Source organism: Chelonia mydas, chromosome 4, assembly GCF_015237465.2.
Source record: "Chelonia mydas isolate rCheMyd1 chromosome 4, rCheMyd1.pri.v2, whole genome shotgun sequence".
Classification (NCBI taxonomy): Eukaryota; Metazoa; Chordata; order Testudines; family Cheloniidae; genus Chelonia; species Chelonia mydas.
The window spans coordinates 48,482,181-48,502,970 of record NC_057852.1 but is presented as its reverse complement, the minus strand read 5'-3'; positions in this window follow the sequence as shown (position 1 = coordinate 48,502,970).

Sequence of the window (20,790 nt, the reverse complement as noted above, 5' to 3'; positions counted from 1 at the left end):
GACCTCAAGACATTCTTGCTTATAAAAATTATTTACATTTATGCTAATCTCATCATTGTATTTACAATACTTGAATGTGAACCAATGCATAGAATTACAATGCAAAAGATTGGATGGTTGTAGGATAAGAGAAAGCTGAAAGGTCTGCAATGTTATTTACAAAGAGCTGGCTATTAAATATAATTTATTAGAAGCTCTTTTAAAACTAATTCCACATTTTTTTCATTTCTATGATTACTTCTATTTAATATTCATTACAGTGTTAACATTACCATCTTGCGTCAACTCTATCATCTGAGATTCACTGATGATTTTTTTTCCCCTATTGTTTGATCTGTTCAGAGAGATACATAATTTCTGCATTTATATTTCGGACATGTTGCTAGCCTGTAAATGGTCATATTAATACTTAACCAAATTTAATCCTGATAAATCCATGGAACATCCCATTCAAGTACGGATGGTTGGTGTGTATAAAGCAAGTTGCACTCAGAATATACCAGTGTTCCTTGTCACTTATTTCTCCTCAAACAAGAATCCAACCTGTATTGCTACTGCTTGGCTGGGGGCTGATATATGAATACCTATATTAATATGTGAATAAGTATCAATTTGGGAATAAAACTGTTTCCTACTCAACATTTGTTATTCTCCTGTTTGAAACATTTCTCATGAATTCAGGGAGCAGAAACAATGTTATATAACATAGATGACCATGCAAACACCACAAAACATCAAATGGAACAGATCATGAATATGGTAAGGCTGAAATTTATCTGTAATAACTAATTAGTGAATATTTTGTCCTGTGTCTGCTCCAGGCATTCCAGTGTGCAAAAGTGAGTGGGGATGGTGGAAACATGATTACATAGTTCCACCAACCATTAATTCTTGCATGGGGCTGGAGATGGCTGAAGATGTGATTTATAGCCGTACAGTTGTAGTAGCAGTCATGAGATAGGTTTGCTGATCATTATGATGGTGGTATACCAAATGTTTTTGAGATTAAAATATGGTATGGTCGGTCTCAAAAGCTGAAAAATGCTGGTTTAAATGAACTAATGCAGTCTACTCTGGTTAAGGCTGATGCTGAAAAGACTGGCACTGGTTAATAATGTGCACCCTTAATTTATGTAAGTTATAGGAATATAGGGCTGTCAAACACACTACATTTTATATATAAGAAATATCTAAGTGAGCTGTGACACCAACTACATTAAACAATGTCCCCACCACCATTCCACCGCCAGCAAAGAAAAATCTGTGGGCCACTTTTGCCATCTATTTTTAAGCACAGCTCCGCACGGGAATCCATTGGTTACACCAGGGATGAATGTGACCCTGTAATTCTAAGTGAGTATGCTATTTTAGAGCCTCTCTTTAGTTATGTTTCTGACGTTCAACTGTAAAATCTGTTAGCGCCAGTTCAGACTGATGGAATTTAATTAATGCACAACTCACTACAGTTAGTGAACTGTTCCAGTCGAGACTGTAACCTATTATATCAACGCTTCAGCTTACCTTTTGTATTAATCATCAATGCAGACAAGTTAATTCCAAATTCATGCAAATCAAAACATTTCTGTGTGCTGTAAACATCCTTGTTTAGAGACTATACAAAATGAAAGAATACATATAATTATTTACTTGTCACACTTAGCAAATTCATCCCTGACCCACCACACTCTTCTCTATTAACCCTTTACTTAACCTTTATTTAAGCTATTTTTATTAGATTACAAAATTATGCTGAATTTTCAGGATATGCATAAAAATAATCTCACTTGTCTCTTATAGTTCTAATCCAATAGGTTTATCTTTATGGTAATAAGTATTTTCTCAGCTTCTTGTCTTGTTGGAGAAGTTTCTTCCTTTAGTGCCTTTCATGATTCATCTCTTTCTAGCATTCAGTCATAGAGCCCCCATTTTTTTTCCAAATGATATAACATATTCTGCTCCCCCTCTTTAAATGGGGATAAATGGGTGTTTTTTTTCATACCTAGTAGATGTGCAGTAGTAACACTAGCAATTTCAGTATTACATCCCTCTATTGGTTCTATGATATCACCAGCTTCATGAGTCATTTCTCCATTTTGACAGCCTTTTTGCATGTGTTTTGGCATCCAGGGATTTAACACCCAATCCTATATCATTTAAATCAATGGGTGTTTTGTCACTGATTTAAATGGAAGTAAGACTGAGCTCTAGACATCCAAATTGTTGTCCAGGGGCACTCATTAGCTTGGCAGTATTTTATTGCCAATTCTTTCTCTACATTTTTATAGTCCCTATGAATCTATTACTTCCCTTGGATCCCATCTCTTCTAATGTCCACAGACTCCAAGTTCTCATCTTTACCTGGAGTCCAGGGGTGGGGAATGCAAATAATAAATAGCAATAATATCACACTCATGCCGTATTAGTATTCCTGACTCAGTTTGACTTGTGAATGAATTACTGAGCCAAAAACAACCCCGCAAAAACAACCAAACCCTTTGAAGATCTTCTCTGGTTGTAACTGTGTGATATTAGATTAGAATAATTTAAGATGCTTTATAGGTCAAATACAATTCAAAAATCACAACTCACATTATGATAAACATACATTTATTATAGATACAGGACATTGTGAAATACTTTAGGATATTAGCTGGCTATGCAACACTAAAAGATCATTTTAATTTGTTCAATAGAAAGGAAAACTTTGGTTAATTAACCTTTATGCACCCTGCTGAAATATTTTAGTTCTTTATTTCAGTGAAGATTAAAGCAGCAGACAAATCAAGAGTGAAATTATAGTTTAAATTGGTTGAGCTTAGTAAAGGATAGCAGAAGAGTCAAGAGATCTGCTTGCATGTAGCATGCCTTTCCATTCAAGGTCAGATGAATGATCTGACTGACAAAAAAAAAATCTAACTGACTTACTGGGACTATTCAAACTATCATCATGCATTGCATGTGAGGCATGTTATGTAGCTCTGGTTATCTTTACAGCAAGAACTTTTGACCTCAACCATCTGTATTTGAACAAGGAAGAGAAGAAATGCAGTGTACTCTTGGTGTTACTCAGTGATATGGTTAGTTTTGTTCATTAAAGGGGGCTGCCAAGCTAAAATAAACTGAAGTGCAGTGGGCTGATATTAACTTACATTAAGACTCCTTAGTGTAAAGAAGGTTTGTAAGGGATGTAAACTACCTTTAACAGCACTTTAATGTTACTTTATACTGTCAAAATTGTGTAAATGAGTATCAGGCCTAGAAAACTACCCTTCTGTAGCAAGATCATATTGGAAAACCCGGGAAGTGGGTGGGCACAAGCCCACCCACTGCTAATGGCCCCTCCCCCAGCCTAGTGGGAGGGACCACTGGACCCAGGGACCAACTGATTACGGGGGACAACTAATGAAAAATAGGGATCGGAGTGAAGGTCAGAGGTTCAAAATGAGGATACCAGATGGGGACACCGAGCAGAGAACCCCAGACAGCGCCCACTGCTCCTCAAAGCTGTTGAGGGGGCCAGCGGACGCTGCCCAGTGGAACTCTGCCCGGATACATGAAACTAGGGAGGAACAGAAATAGGCCCCGCAGTCACAGAGCACCCCCTCGTCCAACATCCTCCTCCTGGTATTATAGATGGAGACTTTGGCCAGAGTCAGGAGGAAGTTGACAAGGAGGTCTCGCGACTTCATGGGGCCATGGATAGGATGTGCAAAAAGGAACAAGTGTGGGGAAAAGAGCAGCCAGAACCTCAACAAGAGGTTCTGGAGGAGCCGGAATAGGGGCTGCAACTTGGCACATTCGAGATAGGTGTGCGCCAGGTTCTCCCTCATGCCGCAAAAGGGTCAGGCCTCAGGTATAGGGGTGAACTGTGCCAGGTGCACACCCGTGCTCACGGCTCCATGAAGGAGCCACCAACTAATGTCCCCGTCGGGCCATGGGACCAAGGTGGAATAAAGGCCGGCTCACTGGGGCTCTTCAGGTGGAAGATAGTCCCACCATTTGGTGTCGGGGTGGGACACGAGGGTGAGGAAATGCAATGTATGGAGCACGAGCATGTACAGATGGTTTCTGGGCATGGTTCGAAACTGGACCGGCTGCAGGGTATGCAGCCAGCTCAGAGTGTGGGAGCAGGGAGACCAGGGGGGCTCGCGGAACAGGGGTCCAAGAAAAATGTCCGGAGGGCCAGGGATGAGGGGCAGGCCTGCCACCCGTCCCTGACCACCAGGCCAGAGCTCTTGACCCAGTTGACCCAGGCGGAGGAGGCCGCCAAGTAAACGGCCTGGCAGGCCTCCACCCGCACCAGGTCATCCGGGTCCTGGACCACGAGGAGCACGTTGTCAGCATACACCAATAGGACCAGCCGCAGCTCTGGTTCCCGAAGCACCAACCCTGTCAACCTCTGGCGGAGGAGACGGAGGAAGGGCTCGATCGCCAGAGCAAACAGCTGGCCCGAGAGGGGGCACCCTTGCCATACTCCCCACCCGAAGCCGACCAGTTTGGTCAGGGTCCAGTTGAGCCTGACCAGACACTCCGCGTTGGTGTACAGCACCTGGAGAAAGCCCACAAACTGGGGCCCGAAGCCGAACGCCCGCAGGGTGCCCAGGAGATACCTGTGATCCACCCTGTCGAACGCCTTCTCCTGGTCCAGGGACAGGAGGGCAAATGACAGACCATCCCTACACCCCAGCTCCAAGAGGTCCCAGACCAAATACAAGTTGTCAAAGATGGTCCGGCCCGGGATGGTGTAGGTCTGATCAGGATGGACCACGTCCACCAGCACGGACCCCAGCCGCAGCGGAGTGGCCTTCGCTACGACCTTGTAGTCCGTGCTGAGGAGCGAGACGGGACGCCAATTCCGTAAGTTGTGGAGATCCCCCTTCTTCGGCAAGAAGGTGAGCACAGCTCGCCTGCATGAGAGAGGGAGGACCCCGCTTTGCAAGGACTCGGCCCAGACGATGACAAGGTCCGGGCCGAGGATGTCGCAGAACATGCAGTAGAACTCCACGGTCAGCCCGTCCATGCCTGGAAATTTATTAGTGGGCCTGCGACGGAGGGCTTCCGAGAGCTTGGCCACAGAGAGAGAGGTAGCTGCAGCCGGTCTCAGTCGCCCGCGCTGATCGTCGGGAGTTCGGTCCAGAGCAGCGTGCGGGCATCGGTTGGATCTGGGGCGAAAAGGTTAGCATAGAAGGCCCTGGCCCTTCCACGCATCTCCTCCGGATCCGTGAGGGGGGTCCCGTCTTCCGCCAGGAGGCAGGTGACGTCCTTTTTGGCCCCCCTCCTTTTCTCCAGCCACCAGCTAGCCTCGACGGCTGGTGCTGTGTGGGTCTCCATCAGGAAGATCACAGAGTACCCCCCACAAACGAAGGAGAGCACATGGCTCCTGCGGAGACCCACGCTACAGTCCCTGGTGTTCAGCGTAGAAAAGATGGTGTCCTTCATAGAGAGGGCTGGGGCAAATCCTCACGGGCAGGGGGATCAATGGCCACCGGCGGGCACTGCAACAAACCATGTTTGACCCCAAAGGTCATCAGGGAGTCGCGGAACTTGGGGCCCGCCGGTAGGCCGTGAGGCCCTGCCTCCCGGTCCCTCTCCCCTCCCCAAAAGGCCCTTCACAGCCCAGAGGACACGGTAGAAGTCCCCCCAGCGCTGGATGGCGAGCTGCACCTTGCCCTTTGAGCCACGGGTGTCCAGCAGGAAATGGCACAGCTCTTCCCTCAGAGTAGAGGGGACGCGGTAGCCAACCTGCTGCTGTCCTCCGGTGAGGCCCCTGAAAGATATTTGCAGCCTGCAGAGATGGGCAACCATGGAACGGAACCCCAGCACGGTTGCACCAGGCAGCCCGTCTCCATCCCTGACACAGGAGGGGGCGGCCTAGGGAATAGTGCAGCCCCCATGATTTTGGGAAGAGGGGACATGAAAACCACCCCCTGAGAATTGTCCATAGACAGAGGAAACGAGATAACATGGGAGGTGGCGGGGAAGGGGGTGAGCGACTCATTGGGAATGGAAATAGGATTGGGGCGGGGATGGGGCCAGGGATGAGGACAGAAGAAGGGACGGGAGCAGGGACAAGGGCTAATATTGGGACCAGGGCAGGAAAAGGGCCGGGAGCAGGGGTAGGAACAGGAGCAGGGTTCACGGTCCCCGGAAGCCAGGCTATCGGGGTGCAGCTCCTCTCAGCCAGGAGTGGGGGACAAAGGGACTGGGGTTAGAGAGGGGTCTTCACTGACGCCGGGCACGGGAGCTGTGAGAAACACGTCACCTGCAGCCACGGCATCAGGTACTATGGAAACTTCAGTAGGGCCTCCTTTCAGAGGGGAAGCCAACTGCTCCGTCCGGGTGGTACACCGCATGCCCACAGGCTCAGGACCCGACTGCTCGGCATTGGCCGTCGCCTCTGGGGGCTCGGTGGCCTCAGGTGAGGTGCCATCAGCGGCCGGGCAAATAGGGAGAGCCAGGGACACACCCAGGACCAGAGCGGGGGCTACAGCTGGGAGTGAGGGGCAAGGAGAAGGAGGAGGGGGTGGTGGAACTGAGCCGCCACCCAGATCGAGGCCCGCTGGCCGGGGCGGGGTGGGGGGGGTGGGGTCGTCCTCCCCCTGGGTGACCTGGGTCAGACCCAGGGCCTCGATCTCCTCGAATATGGAAGTAAATTCAGTCCCCGCAGCCCCAGAGTCCTCCCCACCAGGAGCTGGGGCAGTAATAGCCCCGGTATCGACAGCAGCGGGGGGCACAGATGACAAAGGGGCTGGGGGGGAACTCTTACAGAGGCCTCCTCAGTAGGGGACTCAACAAGGGAGGTGGTGACGTCTCCGTCTGCTGCCATGGCCGGCGTCTCCTGCTGGGCTCCATCCGGGGGTGCGGCAGAAGATGTAACAGCGTCAGCCCCCCGCAGCATTTTTTGGGGGGGCCTCCTCTCCCTCTTTGTCGGAGGGGAGGGATCGAGCCCACGATTTACGGGTGCCATGCTTCCCCTGGACGAGCACACAGCCCTCCAAAATGGAGGTGGGGGGCTGGTCAGCAGGGGCAGGGCCAGGGGGCAAGGGCAATCGTTTTGGGGCTCGGTGTGGCAAGGGTGGGACAATGGAAGGAAGGGAAACCTCCCCCTGGGGCAGGCCCTCTCCCTCAGCTGGCAGAGGTCTTCCTGCCCTCCCCTCCACGGGAGGAGAGGCAGCAGCAGTGGCACAGGGTCGCTGGCGGTGACAGGGCTGGCGCCCTCCTGGGTCTCGGGGGTCCCGGACGCTCCTCCGGGTCGGGCCAGGGGGAAGTCCCTCCGGACGTGCCCCGTCACCCGGCAGAGAAAGCACTGGGCATCCTCTGTTGAATAATAGGCCAGGTAATGGGCCCCCTGATAGGGCACCAAGAAGGACCCCTCGAGAGTCACCCCGCCACGCGTCGCCAGCGGCACTTGAATCTGCACCTGCCGGCGGAAGGACAGAACGTGGCAGAGGGCGGGATCCTTGCAGCCCAGTGGGAGAGTGCTGATGATGGAGATGGGTTTCCCCAGGGTGGAGAGGGCAGGCAACAGGGCAACGTTGGGCAGAAAGGGTGGGATGGAGATCAATACCACCCGTACGCCCAAGTCCTCCAGGGGTTCTAGAGGAACGAACACGTGCCCCACCGCCATGCCCTTCTCTACCGCCTCCTGAGCGGCGGCCTCCGGCACTAGGAAGAACACCACCTTACCATACATCTTGGAGGATGCCACAACGGCTGTGGTCCCTACCGCACTCGCCAGCGCCCGCACATACTTTAACTTGGGGCGAGGCGGACACCAGGAGGCAGCGGACGCCATGCCTCCTGGTCAGCGAGGGGAAGGGACCCCGGCTGCCAGGAATGGTACCGGAGGTGGCAGTCGGGGCAGATAGCATGGTGGCATGCGGGGGGGGGGGGGGTGGGCGGCCACCTGGGCATACGCTTTAGGGGCTAGAGATGGAGTGCCCCCAGAGCTGGTGGAGGGAACGGCTCGGGAGGAAGGGCCATGGCAGATGTCAGGGCCGCGGCAGGGAGGGCAGCCCTGCCAATGGGAGGTTTTGTTTTCTGGGTGGGGCCTTTGCCCTTTTTATTCCCCTGGCCCTTTTTGCCGGTGGAAGGGGCAGCCATGGCAGTGGCGGAGTCTAGGCTAGTGGTGGCCGAGAGGGTAGCCGCTGGGGTGGGCAAGGGTGGTGGCAAGAGAGGAACTATGGGAGCAGTAGGGGCAGGAGCAGGGGTGGGGCCAGGGGCAGGGTCCTCCTCCATATTGGAGGGAGGCAGGGGCAGGGGTGGGGCCAGGGGCAGGGTCCTCCCCTATAGTGGGAAGAGGCAGGAGGAGGCCCTAAATCGGGGGTGGGACAATGGACAACTGCTCCTCCCCACTAGACGGCAGGCAGGGGAGGAGGGTCCAGCAAACAGGGTATTGGGAATAGGGAAGGTGAGAGAGGGCCAACCACTCCTCCCTGCTAGACTGTAAGCAGCGTGGGCGGGGGAACTGAAGGGGGAACCGGGGGAAGGGAAGAAGCAACCACTCCTCCCCACTAGGCTGCAGGCAGGGGAGGAGGTTGCTAACAATAGGAGGACATAGGGACAACAAAGGAGAGGGGGACAATCACGGGTGCAGGGCGGGGCGCTGGCTCCTCCGGTTGCACTCGGATGGGCAAGGACTACAATTGCATCGGGGAGGTGCAGTGATCAGGATAAACAACTTAAAAAGGAGGGGGGGACACAAGCGCTCCAAAAGGGGACATAGGCTCACCAAACTGCGGGTTGGGCGGGGCAGGGGTCAGCAGGAGTCAGGGGGAACAGCAAACAACTGAGGGCGGGGCAAGTAGAGCACAAGGGGGTGGGGGAACCAAACTCCTGGGGAAGGGCAGGGCAGGCAAAGTAACAAACTTGCCAGAGTTGGAGTGGGGCAGGCACACTAACAAACCCAGGAACCTAGGATGGGGTCAGGGTGGGACAGGCAAACAACCAGGGAAAAATCTTCCGGGGAGCTATGGGAGGAAAAAACTGGGCTGGGGGGTAACGGGGAGCCCCCCCCCCCAAATGCAACTGAGGGTGGGGGGCCAAGTCCAAAAAAAGGGGGGGAACGCTTGTGGGGCTCACTCCAGTCCTTGCTGCTGGAAAGAGTCCCAGATGGTGGTTGGCGAAGAAGCAAGCAGCCCCATCGAGGGGCGAGCAGCAGGTGTTGATGGTCAGCCGGATTGATGGAGGGGGCAGTGGCAAAAAGGGGTGGTGGTGGTGAAGGAAGATGTGGCGGGGGGCAGCAGGACTGGGAGAGGGCTCCACACCTCTCCCCCAGCCCCCCACAGCAGCTAAAGTCTACCACCACCCCAAGAGCACAGCTGTTAAAGTCACTCAGTCCAATAACCAACCCCCTCCACAATTACTCGCAGTGGTCTTCCTCCTCCTCGATGAGGCAGCAAGCTTAGGAGCAGCAGCAAGCGGGCGGTGGCCACCCAGGCGAGGACCCAGGCAGAAGAGGTGACAATGGTGGTGGTAGGGTCCTCGCTTCTCCTCCCTCCAGAGGGGTGGGGATGGGGGGACAGGCCAGCAAGGCCCCTCCTCCCCACAGCAGTGGCTCCCAGAAGGGGTCCCAGCCAGCAGCAACCCTCCAGGAGGTAGAGAGCTCCAGCCAGCAGCAACAGCCCAGGGAGGGAGTTCCAAACAGCAGCAGCCCAGGAAGGGAGAGAGCTCCAGCCAGGAGGGTAGCCTGAACAGACTGACCTCTCCCACCTATAGTGGCGTGGTCCCCTACTCCTGCCTTAAAAGGCTTAACACAGCCTGGGGAGAGGGCTGTGGCAGGGAAGGAAAAGTGGGGCTGCTTCTCTCAATCAGCCCCAGCTTGGGGCCACGCCGTAATCAGGCCATGGCTTGGCTTATTCAGGGCCCAGCTGGCCCTTATAAGAGGGCAGTGGGCCAGGAACGCAGAGACTCTAGCTTGCTGAGGGAGAAGGGCCTGGCTGCCTGGAAGCTGAGAGAGTACCTGAGGTGGAGCAGGGCTGGGGGAAGGCTAGAAGAGCTGGGGAGCTCTGGCCTGGAAACCTCCCAGGCTGCAGGCCTAGAGTAAGGCCAAAGAGGTACTGAGTTTGCAGGGGGGCAGCCAAAGGTATGCAAAGGCAGCAGGTCCAACTCCCCCTTGCCTATGATGATTGGCTTATACAGACTGCAGTCGGCCCCAGTAAAAAGGAGCTAGATGGTGACTGGCAGTAGCCATAGGCTGAAGCAAGGTGGGGATAGAGGGTGGGGCGTTCCCTGTGGAGGGGAGACCCAGATCATTGGGGGTGCTGCCTGTAGGGGCAGCACCCCAGGTAAAAGGGCACTAGGGTCCAGGAGGGACATGGGGGCCAGCGACTGCAAGACACTGGAAGAGGGTGCTCTGGAGCTGGTAAAAAGAGCTAATTCCTAGACAGCCTGCAGGAGACGCCGCTGGGTGAGTCTGTGCCCTGTTACACCTTCCTTCTTAAATTTCTCTCTACAACTATCAGAGAACAGCCACTATTAATCTCAATTGGACATTTATTCTAAAACCTAAAGACATCAACATTGTTATCTTTTCCAATTGTTGAGCTATGAACTAGACTTTTATATACTGTCTATAACTACTTATGAGCCAGACTTCCACATGATGCTTTGTGTGTCATGCTAAGAAGAGAAGATGCTAGTTTTCTAAGAATGATCAAACAGATATAACCATTACAAGAATTGTCAAGCAAGGAATGTTATTTTTAGTGATATCCTGACAAAGTACAGTTACTTACATTTGTGAAATTTGATGGACTTACCAAAAAGATATAAACAAACAACATGTCTGTCTGTGGAAAAGAGGAAATAGAATAAAGCAACTAGCAGGCTGGCTATAAGAATATTCATTTGTGAGCCATATTCAGAACCAGAGTGCAAGATACAGGACTAAATTATTATCTAAATCCAGTCAAGGTGACTGATCCTGAAGTCTCTAATTACTAAATCAAACCCTTGTTTTAACACAACATTGATCATTTTAGGGGAAGCATCTAGCTAATGTTCTTATCCTACAATCCCAGACTGCCTTCCAGGTGCCAAAAGCCTCAACTGCTGCTTCTAACACCTTTAGCTTCCAATTCAGTTGTTAAGCATGGTTAATATATGAAAGTGTGGTATACTGAAAATGTGGCGAAGGTGTAGACTAAATTGAACTGAATATCAAACATAAAATAAGCAATCTATTTCATATTAAACTTATTAAAATCCTCAATTATTTTAATGTTAAGGTTACTGCTTCAAGTTTTCCAGTCTACTGCATCAGACTGGCAAAGAATCCAGTGACCTCTGAAACAGAATTTAGGCCCAGCGTGCCACAAAGCACACAATACTTTATTTTTATAGAGAGAGATTCTAATGTCTTCTATATTTTCCACCTTTTTTTGGTTAAAATTACTACCAGTTTATCATTCCATAAAAATGCCAGTGATCTCTTGATTCTGTGTCATAGCAGTGCCCTTTAGCTTTAATTGCATTTTCTACCACAGGTACTCGTTCTTTTGTTTATATTTAGACAGCTTTGCAAACAGTGGCCTCTGTAGTGAGAGACTAGACAAGTAAATCCATAAGAGTACTTGATGACACTGACTCCTGAAAAGCAGGTGCACCATACAGCTACACAAACATGCTCAAATGGAGACCCTCTCATCTTCATAAACAGAAATACAAGCCAATAAATAAATTCAATTACATATAAGGTTGGAACCTTGGTCTTTAATTTACCAAGCAAGTGACCTGCCACTGAGCTAGACGAACCTTCCATCAAATCAATCCCTGTTCATCAGAAAAGATGTGCTCCTACGGAAAAATTTTCCCCTTCCCCCTTTTCTGGTATTTTTCTCTTCATCCACAGTTTTTTTAGTATATATATATCCTATAATATGTGAGATTCACATTCAAATCTCTTCTCATCAGGCTGATAGGGAAAATTAAACTTGGATCTCCCATATCCCAAGTGAGGACCCTACCCACTGTTTTTGCAGTTTGTGATACTCAAGTGTCTGCTCTGGGTGGGGGCTTATGCTTAAAATGATGATCCTTCTTGAAAATGATTTAGCTGATATATAATAGGATAGGAACTGTAATTATATTTTGTACAGCACTAAAATTACTAGTACTATTCTTAATAATACATAGCCCTTCTATGGAAGTTTTCAGCAGTAGATCTCGGAGTGCTTTACAAAGGAGATAAGCACCATTATCCCTATTTTTACAGAAACCACTGAAATATGGTTGTTGTTTTTTTTTCCTTTGGGAGCTTATGGGACTTCTGCCATTGTAATTGACTGTGAATGGTCAACTTGGCTGCTATAGAAAAATCTGACTAGCTCCCTTATCATACAGATATTCAGACAAAGTATAAGGAAAGGAAGCATTATGGTCATTGTCTTCAGACAAATCCTTTCTGTTAAGAACACAATCCAAAAATAAGACCCTCCCTTTGCACATACAAATATAGAAATTTCTGAACTAGTCTTCAACTTCATTCCTAACCTGAATGCACCATTCTATCCACTAGAAGAAATGCAAGTGACAACTGTACTCTAATCATTTGCGGGGCTCAACTTGAAATTCCCCATTATCTGGTCTTAAATTCACTCCTTAGTCCCCTGATTTGTAGTGAATAAGCCCCCATAATGCTTTCCTTAACATGCAAAATACTGCTTTTCATAGGTTTCGCTCTTCCTTGAAGGAATCATTCTCAAAGTTCTCTCTCAGCTGTTACAGTGAAAGTCCTTATTTAATACCATGCTACAGATATACACTTGTGTAATATGCCATCTCAAACACTGAGTTATTTGGCAAAATCCCTATAAATTATTTAAGTATAAATTGTCATCCTCTTTGAACTGAGAAAGTTATAATTTACCTAATTTATTCTTAAGGAGAATCTCAGCAATATAGTCCAATCAAAATGTGTGCACACAATAAGCCCTGAGCAATACTGTTGTGAAATCAGAAATAAGGAATGTCTTCCTGTATTCTCAGCAACAAAACCCAAGGGCAAATTACCCTCTCCACTTGATAATTTATTTCATGCGGACTGCTGCATAAATACTCCGAGCTCAGGCCACTTGCATTGCATGCTGATCCAGAGCAAAACAAGTCAATCCTATATTTTTTTCCTGCTCCCTGCCTCCTATTATCTGATGTTTATTGGACTTTTTTTGTATTGTGTTGAACAGTTTAAACCCATGTGCCCTTGAAAACCCAGATTGTCTTCTAAAGCTACGTGATTTTCAACATATCTGCTTACCCTTTACCATGTTTTTATTTTTGAGTTCAGAATTATGAGGTCAGAAATGTTTAAATAATTAACTGAATTGGATAAATGCACATCCTGATATCAGATTATATTCCAGGTCAGCTTCCACATATTATGTTTATAGCCTCAAGTAGTACTTCTTGCAAAAGAAAGAAATAAGGTCCTTTTAACTAAATGAGTTTGGAAATCTATATAGCATAAAAGATTTGTTTTTATTTGAAGAAAAAAACTCTTCCCCTATCCCCTTATGATCACCTTGGTACCCTAGAAAATCATGGCTTATTTTGCCCGTGTATTTATAAGGAATGTCTTTACCAAGGTGATCATATATAAGAGAGAGTCTTTCCCTACTATTTGTTTTTTTCCCCTCATGTTACCTTATCCTGTTGGGAATACTACAACCTAGAGGCCTACATAACATGACAGGGCTGAATAAAAGCCAAAAGGCCTGGTGCTTACGCTTACATGTGTGCTTACTTGTATACAGTGTGAGTAGCCTCATTCAAAACAACCGGGCTAGTCATCAAGTGTAAAGATAAGCATGTGCATAAGTCTATGTAGAATTGTGGCAAAAACCAGATTGTTATACTGTAAAATACAGAATAAACTGGTGGAGGAAGAAAGTTTTCCTATTTGTTTCCACCTATTACGGAAAATGCCTTCCAGATATGTGATTGGTGGTTTAGAAATGCAAACAGATTAAAATAGATAATGAAAATGAGCAAGTCCCAGTGGTTGAAGGCATCTTTGCCACAGATGTCAACACCAGTGTTTAGTCTAACTTCCCTTGTTTCCTTCCTTCCACCTCAAAGCTAAACGTTTTAAAATCTGAGGAAAAACGTTAAATGTTTGCATAACCCTCACCTCTTACCTTTAAAATGAGTTTCTGGTCCTCTAACTTCCTTCTGCCCTGCACTAATGTGGTTTAATATATGAGTAACAGAACAGAGTAAATTTCACTACTAACTTATAGGAAGAATTAGTAGGAGACAAATTTTGTATTGGGGGGGGAAAAAATCGTAAAAGTCCAGAGGAGTTAGAGAACCAGGCCCCATAATCACAAATTTATTTTAACTGTATAAAATGCTCTAGAGTGGATTTTGGCAGGAGCAGTCCTGTGTGAGAGATGCTAAAGCCAGTTGAGGCTGGCTACATTTGAAAATTCCTAGGCAAAACTAATACATAAAGGTATGTATGGAAAAACACTTTACAGCAGAAGATGAATAGACTGTATCTGACCAGAAACAGGGAAAACAAAGCCCTAACTTGTGGGGACTCTTCTGGTTATAAAGAGGAAAACCATGAGCAGTCATGTGCTTATAATGAGTGAGGGGGAACTATTGACTAGATCAGAAACATCTGCAAAGAAGCTCTAGGAACAAGCCAAGACAAGCTTAGGTTGTGGTATTATTTAAGATAACAATAGAGCAAACACCAGGAAGGGGTGAGTTTCAGACACTAAACTACTGTTTGTGTTGGATAGGCTAAGAAAGTGAGGTGGAGACTCAGCCAGTTCACACAAGACTTTGGGAGAGACACTATGCCCCCCCCCCAAAAAAAAAAAAAAAAAAAAAAAACCTAAACTATCCACCTTTGGAGATCACTAAATGCTAACATTTGTTGAGATGGAGTGGGTATCTGCCTTTACAGCCATTATATGATTCTACAGTATGTTAAGAAAATATTGCTGCATGTTTTGTATATTTGAGAAGTTTAAGTTTATCATTCTGATTCTTCATTCTGATAACTTATATTTTTATCTAAACATCCTAGATCTCAACCCCAGCTGTCTTTTGAACTACTTTTATATTTAGTGTTAACAAGCTCAAGACCCCCATCCTTCAACACCCACACACATTTTCAGTATTTTCTCCATCAAGGAAAATACAAAGCCTAAATATCCATACACTGCAAAAGTAATCAGATAATCATACTGATAGTGCAGGATAAATGGAAGATTAAACATGAGCACTAGACTGGAGTATCCCTGTTGTAACTCCACGATTAAGATACATCATGAATGAATTTAACTCAGAGACTAAACATGATTCCTTAAAACACTTTACCAGAAATGTACGAGGATTGAAAGGGTACATGTTTTGATGGGTTGGAAGTGCACTCTCCTGAGTAAACATAGTATCAGCTTGAAATTAAACATTACTTTGTCTTTCTGACTCAGAGTGAAGAGAAGAGAGGTCTCGGAGGTTTGCATTTTGCAGAGCTGTGAAACAAAGTAGACTGGAGGAGAGTTTTTCCTGCACAAGGAAGGGAAGCTGAGGTAAAGGTTTCTAGATGTAAAGCTGTCGAGAGGAGCTACTTTTGGGTAGAATCCTTCATCATAGTCTTTCCTGGGCTACCTAGAAAACTAACAGAATTCAGACTCAGTGCCAGATCACCAATCTAATATAAGCTAACTGACTAAAGAAAGGACCACAAGAGAGCACACAGCCTTCAGGGGAAGAAGCCAACATGTATTTTGTCAGTGAACCAATGGGGGTGGGGGGAAAAACAACAAATAAACTGGAGGTGAAGTAGCAAATCCAGGGGCTGATCCAGTATTACTGCTGTGGAGAGTGGACTGATTATTAAAAGGACAATAATTATGTTACAACAACATTTGCAGTTACAGTATGTACCATAAAGCCACAATAAACGGTCATGCTTCCAGACAAAAATTGTTTACATACAGGGACTATGAATGAATGTTTATTACCACAGGTATAGAATTTCCCAATTGATTAGGTATGTTATGGAATGTGTTCTGAGATGAGGGTTGGGGAATGAATATTTTTGTCTGGGGCAGCTTCAGGTATCAGCCACCCTGGAGATTTAAGACTGCTTTTGACAGATCAGTTCTTCAGTATAGAAGGGCAAATAATATGACCAACCATTGTGGACAGTTTTGTCTGACTACAGGACTCAGAAACAGTCACTTCATAAGGAAAATATTCCATTATTGTTCACTAGCAAACTGACTTAAAATATTAAATGGATATTGACAATAATTGTTCACCTGTGTAAACATCCAGAAACTATACATATAAGAGACAATAAAGGGGATGTTTGAAAATACGGTTATGCTCTGGAAACTCCTGCAAACTCAACCTGGGACTTGAAGGTCAAGCTGGCTTCCTTCCTGCATCAACACCAGCAATAAAGGGTCTGCAGACTAAATTATGTCCTTAGTGAAATGAGTGGTACCTTCCTTGTCTTCACTGCATTTACACAGGTAAAACTGATTGGCCCTGTAGTTGAAACTTAACGATTTTGATGATGCTTAAGAAAGGATAGATTCCAACTCCATCCTCTAAATGTGTTGGCCTTCATGTGCCTTTGGGGGATGGGGGGAGGGGAGAAATATTAAAGTAATTTTTTTTCCCTAAATAAGTAAATATATGTGAGTTACACAGAAGAAACAGATTAGTTGAGTAAGATGGTATATTTACATATATAGTCACTTTTCAGAACCATACTTTAAAGAATCTTATTCTAAATAAGCAGCATTCATTGGCAAACATGGACAGATTGAGGAATAGTACTAGGAAAATACGATATTTAGATACTTATCTGAACTGTACTGTGAAGAGTGTTTGTTCCCTGAGGGAATCCGTGAGAGTTAAGTGTCAGTAATTAAGCAGCTTCAAAGTGAATAAAAGAAACCAGGACTGTATCTTAGAAATCAAAGTCTGTGCAAAGGTATTTGAGTCATGTGGCTGGCTAGCTCCTGCTGAGATCTTGCATCTCCAACAAACAGCATGGGAAAGTCATCACTATGGCTATCTGACACTTGAAAGGAAAAAAATAAAATAAAAAATCAGTGCCTAAAATGATGCTGATTACAGTAGGTAAAACACAGTTCACTTGTAATTTATAATGCTAGAGAAACTCCAGTGAAGGTTTTCTTTTTTGAAGCCATCATAACTTGTGATTAATTCAATTATTCTATGATGGAATGGTCTTCTCCAGTATGATACATTAAAGTTATGAAAATGATAAATACCATAATTTACCATATCAGCCCTCTCCCTGTTTCTGTGTTTGTCAAGAGTGACTATTGGCTCTTATGTGCATCATATGGAATAGTTCAACTGCATGCAATAGCTGTATGAATTATTGAGGCACTGTGATAGAGTACAAACATCTCTGTCCAAGGAAGGTAAATCTCAACAGTACAGCAGAAAGCCTATAAATGTATTTGTGAAATTTACCATATGAGGAAAAAAACCTAGTGTCTAAGACTGAGAAGAAATGCTCAAAATTCTGATTTCGAATATGGCCAAATATGGAAGTCCTTACATTCAAAATATTCCCACTTTATTCAATGAAAATTTCCCTTACGTAAGGACAAAGGCCCAGATTCTAAAGTAATTTTGAAGGATACAGAGCCCCACTGAAATTTGGCATTACTCCACATGGAGCTCGTTGCAGGACTGGGGCCTCAATAAGAATTTCAGGAACTGACTGGGTAAATTCCATAAATGAAACACAGTGGTGTTAGGGGGCTTATTCCTTCACCCACTTACTTCCCTGGTCCTTCTCGCATGAACAGAGAGCAACAATACCCGAAGTCCAAAGGTGCAAACAATTAGATGTTTATTGGGGTGAACTTCCAGCAAACATGATTCCAGTTTCCTTCCTTAGTATCCTCCTTCCCAGCTCTGACACCACAGATCCTTACACCTGTGTCCCTGTTCCCATTCCTGCCCTTAACAAAACATGATTCCAATCTCCCCCACCCACCCACTTCCTGATTGACTGCAGACTATATAGTAAAACTTGAGTTCTGCTTAGCTATACCTTGACCAATCATTTTCCTGAAATTTAACTAACCAATCCTAACATGATTATGTAACCAATTATATCCCACCACCTTAGTTTGCACCCAGCAAAATTAATTATACAGCAGACAGGAACAATCACAGAACCAGACAGAGATTATACAGACAAACAATAGCAAAGTGGGAACTATAATGACAAAACAATACAAAAGTGAGGATTTCACATCCCAGCTATTGATAAGTGAGTTCTTGCCAGACAGGATGCTATCAAACTAAGTTTCCTTTTATATTTTCTAGACACTTCCCTTTTTCTGGAGGTGACAGGATTGTATTCCTAACAGCCCAATAGCACCTTCTTTCAATGTGATTAGTTTGGAATGTGAGGATCTGACCATTCGCTTCCCAGCTTATGGCTGCCTCTGCTGCTTAGCCAAAGGCCTTAGCCTAAGCACAGGGCCTCAAACTGTCACAGTGAGAGAAGGCCCTTACACCGGCAGACAGTGATTTTGATTCTTTTGTACCTCTATAACTAGCCAAGTGATAAGAATACACCTAAATTCTTAGAGTATAGGCCTTTACAGACAGGCCTGAATATCTATATCCTAACAAGTGGGTGAAATCCTGACCTCACTGACATCAGTGGGACTATGATGTAACTTAAGAATTCTCTGTACTTTAGATATAGTACCTGTTTCGCTATATCTTTTTTTTGTGGGAGCATACAGACTGTATATGATAGCCACATTTCATTTCTTGATCTACCTTTTCAGTACATGCTTATTACAATTAAAACAGTGCTATTTTTAGACAGGATTCTTACTGCAAAGTTCTGGAGCCTGACCTGAATTCTTGACTACAGACTCCAGTAGATCATAGTTAAACGAACCTCAGCATGCAAAACCTCTTTTTATTCATCCAGTTCAGTAGGTTGCAGATTCTGGTTGTTTAGGAGTAAAGCAAAGTCAAGGCAGCAGGATAGGGAAGGTATCCTCATGGCCCTTCTTCACAAATTTCATTTAAACCTAGGGGATTTGTTTTCAGAACTCAGGCATATAAATCTTAAGGCACAGAACCATAAACCTCTTTGAGAGTGTATCTGTCTTTCATAGGAAAGCTTATTTTCAGCTTTGTGCTTAACAATACTGATGAGCCACCAATTTTACTTTAAATCTTACAGTCCTTTCGGTGCAATCTCTCATTATTTTAGAGATGGATGGGACATGAAATCTCTTTCTGCTTCTTCTAATCACCCCAAGTACTCAGATGGGTAACTAAAAATAACTTTTTTTTTTGTGCTACAATCCTGGAGTCTAATGGGTGACCTCACAAGGATTTTTTTTAAATCTTGTAACTTATTTTTTTCTCCTCTTTATGATATATAAAAAGGCCTAGAGGGCTGTTTTGTCTCCCCCCATATTTTTTTTCCACGTTAGCAATATCTAGAACTTTGAGTGTTTAATACAAGTCATTTATCCAAAATTGTTGATTAGACACTAAAGTTAAGTGTTAAGAAAAATAAAACAAAACAAACAAGAGCCTCTATACTGTAAATTGCTCCTTTCCAGTGGATCTGATGGCATTTTCTCAAAATGGAGGTCAGAATGAGTAATCAGAACCTACTTTTGCTCAGCCACACTATTTTCTTATATAGCTCATGAAAAATAATTACTAAGCATCAGATTTTTTAAAAATCCCATAAGGTGCCTGTAAGGAGCAGGACTCACCACCGCGGCATCCCTGCTGGTCATCCTGGAAATTAGCTCTTGTCCCTTTCAGTCCATCTTCAGCTAGTAGTGTCACACCTGTCCTCACTGCTGTCTCCAATCTTTGGACCCATGTTACTCACCAGACAGCATCCTCTTCTGGGCACGGTCCTCTGGCTCCCACATGCCCCCACTCTGGTATCTCCTCCATTCCAGGGAACCGCGGTCCTTAGTCCAGCCACTTCACTCAGCGGCCAACTGCAGTCCAAGGTCCAGCCCCTCTTCTCAGGGGCAAACTGTAGTCTGGATACCGGCCACTCTCCTCATTGGAAAGTTGGGGGGAACCCAGTCCCACCCACTACTCTGGATCCCGGCCCAGGGACCCTATAGCTAGCAGCCCCCTACTGCCCTCCTCCAACCTGCTGCCTATTTTCCTTAGGCCACTTCCCCTGTAGCCCTAGCACCCTCTCAGCACTTGTAGCAAGGCCCCAGCCTGGCAGTGGTCAGCCAGCAGCTCACCCTCACACTGCTGCAGCTGCCCAGCACTGCTCTATCTATGGCACTTCTTCAGGCAGCCAGTCCTCCAGGGAGAGACTCACTGCTTCTCTGCTGAGCAGCCCTTTATATATGGCCCTCGCCAGCCCTGACTGGCTGCTCCAGCAAGCCTTCTTGATTCGTGGGTTCTGCGCAGCCTCCCTGGTGCTGCTTTTAACCCCTTCTTCTCCCTGTGTGGGGCAATCGCCCCACCACAGTGCCTATCTATATTATTCAGTACCTATATACCTTTAAAAATTAGCCCTAAATGTCTCTGGCAGCTCAGGAGAGGCACTGGAGTCTACAAGTGGGACCTCAAACAATGATCAGACCAGAGAAGATTCATTTACACTTCTGCATGTGTGCATGCACATGAGCGAGAAAGAGATTACACCTTTGATCAACTCTGTAACAGCATTGGCAGCAGATGGATAACTTTATTTCACAGAGTATATAATTTTAAATAGTTAGTCATCTTTATAGTCCCAGTTATGGGTTTCTCATGAGATAA